Here is a 5301-nt window from a genome sequence, read left to right on the forward strand (position 1 = left end):
TTGAAAAATTCAACCCAGGTGAAGAAATACTTACAGATTATATGCTTGTTCAAGGAAGATATTGATATGTCCACAAGAAAGTTCTTTGAAAGCTTCTAAAGCCGATGGAGGATTTTGAGAAACTCTGGAGAAGAAAAAGGGAAACTTGGGTTTTTGAAAAGGAAATTTTTTGAATGCAAAGGTCGTGAAGTTTCAGGATTGATCATTCTATTTATACGTAAACTGTGGAAACTAATCTGGGCCATCTGATTGGGTCAGTTCGAGATCAGAAGGCCAAGATTAAATGAATCATACGGCAGCAAAAAGTTGACAGGACAGTTGTCTCAGTCCTCGAAACCCGAACAAACGCCAATTGCAGGAAGCCACGTGCCCATTACTTGAGTAGTGGGCAAGCACGATTTTATAAGGCAGAAGTCTAAAAGCCCCTACCATGCATGTTAGAGAGTGATGACATCAATGTAAAGCCCTGGATAACCAAGATTGCTACACTGTGTATTTAAAATAGTGCAAGACTTGCTAATCAAGTCATTTGAATAAAAAATGTGATCCTAAAGTCATAATCAGGTTAGGGTTAAAAGATTTTGATCATAAAAGGGTTAATTTTCATTAAAATAGATGTTTGGTACATGGGATCCCAAAAAACAGGGTTTAAAAGACAATTTACAAACCCTCAAAAGTTATATACAATCAGTGGCCACACTAATGGAAAAATTCAAGTTTTAGGCTTCTGTCCCTGTACTTTCCCTCGGCCGTGGTGGACAAGCAGCTGACAATGTACACCTCACCCTTAGAGCTCTCCAACTCATGGTTGGTCCAGATTACCCTTGCCTTTACCTGCACCACGTAGCACCCATGAGCCAAGGCCCAACAAGAAAACCATAACAATATAGCATAATCAATGGTAATAATTAATCAATCACAAGATAGATAACCATATATTCAGTAAGCCATAACATCAAACTATCAACAGTAAACATATATATCCAATAATTCATCTGAATCAACATGCAATACTCAAGGTCGACGCTCTTAGGCCGCACCCTCTGTTTAATTCACTGACTCCAGCTCGCTTAGGTCGAGTCTAGTGTTTATCTAGCTGACCCCGGCTCACAGTGGCCGAGTCGCATCCTGTGCGCAAATTATCAGCCCCCGATTCTCTTAGGTCATTCATTTTCAAATGCCGAATCATTCATTTAGCCATACAACAAACATACTCAGTCTCGTTACAACCACTCAAGGGTGCAGTTTTCATACCTTTAATTCCGAACGGAGAAAATGAAATGGTTTCGAGCACGATCCTCAGCCTCGAGCCTTGGCGATAAACCTAGTAATAGTGTCCAATGGGTAATTGTTAACTTCCAATCCAAATAAATACTTAGGAGACAAAAACTAGTATCCAGGACCTCAATTTCTACTAAACCGGGTAGTAGAAATTTTCCCAAGCGCCTAGGTTCGAACCCCAGAGCCTTACCAATTCTAGAAACAATTCTAAGGCTAAAAACCCCAGGCAGGTCGCGACATGGTTTAGTGGGTCGCGACTTGCCCCCAAGTCAGAGAGCAAGGACCCATGCCAAAGGGGAGGTGGGCCACAAATTGGCCTAGTGGGTCGCGGTGTGCCCTCATCTCTGAGAGCATCCCAGGCCAAAATGGCCATACGCGTCGCAGTGCCCTAGAGCTGGGTCGCGGCGCGCCCCTTCGAGCCCAGAAATCCTTGGTTTTTCTCATGTTTCTCGCAGCCAACTTTCCCTAGAATTTCACCTAACAAACCTCCTCATCCACAATCAAGTTAGCTATAAAATTAAGGCTTCTAATCACCCAATTCAAACACAAAATCACCAACAATACATACTAAGGTCTATACCCCAACTCAGTAGAAATTCATTATCCAAATAACTAGAATTCAAAGATGAGGAACAAGAGTTTTACCTAAATTGATGATCCCAACTCCTTAGTAACCTTGACTATTTTTAACTTAGTTTCCCTCAGCATGAACCAATCCAACCTAGCCTAATCCTTGAATTCTCATCTGTTTCTAGCTTAAATTCCCAGCTTGAACCCCCTAGCTTTCCTTCTGTTTTTCTCTTAGCATCAAAGCACATTGAGAGAATGAGAGAAAGAGTAAAACCGTGAGAGAGAAAGAGGAGAGTTCTGAGATGTTTCTACTTCTTTATGTTTTAGTTCTAAGTGTTTACTAAGTATATCCCTTAGTTTCTAGACAAAATACCCTATTGCCCTTCTAAATTAACTAATCCTCAAGTTGTCCCTAGGGGTAAAATGGTCATTTTCCCCCAATTCCCGCTAATTCCTCAAATGTTCCTACCATTAACCAATTAATTCCATAACCAATTAATCACCAAATGCTTATTCAATATCCATAATTCCCAAAATATCCACTAAATTCCCTTCCAAATACCCCCAGGCTCCCCTGAGCCGGGTATTAATCCCCACTGCGACTGTTTCGCTAATCTGCTTACTAGGACCGTCTCAAGCCATATGCTGCAAATATATCCACATAATAATGTGGTCCCAACAATATATCACATATAATCACATTTATGCCCTCAACGGGCCAAAATTACAAATATGCCCTTATAAGCTATAAAGGCCCACGTGCATATCTAATACTCACAAATATGCATGTCACATAGTCATATAATCATATTAATCATGCATGCCACATAATCATGCATCTAAACATTTAAATCACACATATACCAATTATGCCCCCCCAGCACGCTAATCAAGGCTCTTAAGCCTTATTTGAAATTTTGGGTCGTTACAATCAAGCACGAGCAGGAGCTTAGGGGGCAAATGTTGTACCCTAAAATTAGCACAAGTTCAATTACTCAGCTCGGGTATAGCTGGCATATGAATGTGTGGAAAATATCCAAGTATAATATTTGGCTAACAATGATGTGAATAGCCCGAGTTTGGGGGTTCGACAGCACGATACATCCAACTTTGGGCGCTCTGAGCTTACTACGAGCTAGGGTTCATATAGTCGTTAAACACGAGCTCGGGTGAGACATTCAGCTCATGAGAACTTGGACAGAATACATATTGAAGGATCCCAAGAGACTCGGAAACTCTTTATGCACTCATTAATGCCGAGACTGTATCACATATCTATCATTTATTGTCTGAGATAGCAGGAGTATGTTTATTCTGTCATCAAATCATATCCCAATGTAAATGGGAATAATCTGTATTAATTATATACCTTATTTATTCACGTGGTTACCCAAACTTGTACATGGAATTCCCCAATAAATACTAGGAATATTGGACAGGAAAAAGGAGGGATTTTAGTATTACCAAAACTCTGCAGAAATTGAGAGAGAAAAATAATAATATTGACTCGTGGACTAGGTGGATTTTAACCACTGAACTATGTAAAAGTAGTGCATGTTCGAGAGGGTGTTTACTATTTCATTACGGTTTATAATCTAGCACTAATCTACCTGTTTAATTTCTAAATACATTGTTGGCGAAAAACTGCGTCAACAAATTCTATTCACTAAGCAACCTAAATGCAAACACCAAATGTTTAATTAAATGAAAGCATTAAGTTAAATGAAGATAGGTTGATCTAAGCAATAAATCCATAAACATGCAATCCATTTAACCTATGTTATATTCTTCATCATAATTAAAAGCAACTGTGACATGACTCTCAATTACAATTTATCACACAAACCTAGAATTCTAAACGATTAGGTGAATAGAAATCCAAAGATGATAGTAGATTAAAGCAAAGCATTATTTAATGGCCATCTAAATAAGATTAAAACAATAATCATGAAATTAAGCACAAAATATATAATCAATTTGATAATTGAGAATGAGAACAATGAATATTATTAAAGACTCAAAATCACAACTAAGACTTTGAAATTTCCCTTAACCTAAGAAAAGTCTACTCCATAGAAACCACAAACATTAATCCAATAAACAATATAGCAATATGTAATCAAAAAGAGAAAGTAAAAGAAATAAAAACTCAGTGATCAATCGCACAATTCAATCTTCACTTCACTTGTGATCCTCTTGTTTCTTTATATTGTATCCTCTGCAAAATGCTTCTCTCTCCTCTGGACGAGCTCTAAAAATCCTATTTATATCCCTCTAAAAATTTCATTTAAAAATAACTTAAAAATTCAAAATTTATTCTGATCATATAGACAGCAGCTAGGCCCTCAAGCATTCCACCGCTTCATAAATCAAGCAATGCCTATTGACGATATTTTAACCATAACTTTCCCGATATAATTCAAAATTGAACAATTCTAAATGCCATGGAAAGCTGAGAAAAATATCTAAAACTTTTATTTTAAGTACAATTCCCAAAATATGGCTGGAGCAATATTAAAATTGAGTGTGAAGTTCTAGACTTGTAATACCGAGCTTAAACGTCGCATGTAAAAATCATAAACTAAGCATTTTTCACCCATAATGTCTTGGAACTCCTAAAAATACAAATTAAACTAATTTAACATACAAATAAATAATTGAGTGCATAATCATAAAAGAATAATGAATTTAAAATAGACAAATTCAACACAAGCTTCCTTTTCGTATGTTCTATTGAAGTCCAGTATCATAAAAAAGTGGCTAAGGTCGCAGTTTAGAAGTCATCGGAGCCTTGATGCTCAACTCCTTCTTCCACTTTAGAGGACCCTTTTGTCACAACCCCCTCACCATCTCTACTGATTTTGGTTAAAGATGACAATCTTATTAATTTGATATCAGCGACTTCCTTGAACAATGAAACTCTTAGCTTGGATTATCCATAGGGTGTGAAATGATCGAACGATCTGAATTTTACAATCTCATGTTCGTGAGTTTGAGCTGGAAATGGTGTTCTACTTTGAAACTCTATGTAAAAAACTAAGCTCATGAATTGATTCATGTTCATTTGGGTTTTGTTGGAAAGATAGTAATGGTAAAAATGGGCCATAGTGGGGAATTATGCTTACTATGGAATAATAAATTGAAGGTGGATATAATATCTTGTTCAAAGTTTCATATCGATGTGTTCATTGTTGAGATTGGTTAAGATGTTCACACATTGAGGTGTAAAACACTTAATGGTTTCACTTAAAGAGAAGTGAAAACATGAGATTGTGTAGAAGGCATCTAAAAGTGAATTTTATGGGTCTAAAGTGATACAATGAGGTATCTAAACATTCCCAAAAATTTTGGTAGCATTTGGAACAATTTTAGGACCATTGGAGGGGTCCAAAGTCAGAGTGGGTGGCAATATATCACCCCCTAAGTGGCGTAGCATCGCCTAAATGCGAA

This window comes from Humulus lupulus, chromosome 1 (genome assembly GCF_963169125.1).
Source record: "Humulus lupulus chromosome 1, drHumLupu1.1, whole genome shotgun sequence".
NCBI classification, from domain to species: domain Eukaryota; kingdom Viridiplantae; phylum Streptophyta; class Magnoliopsida; order Rosales; family Cannabaceae; genus Humulus; species Humulus lupulus.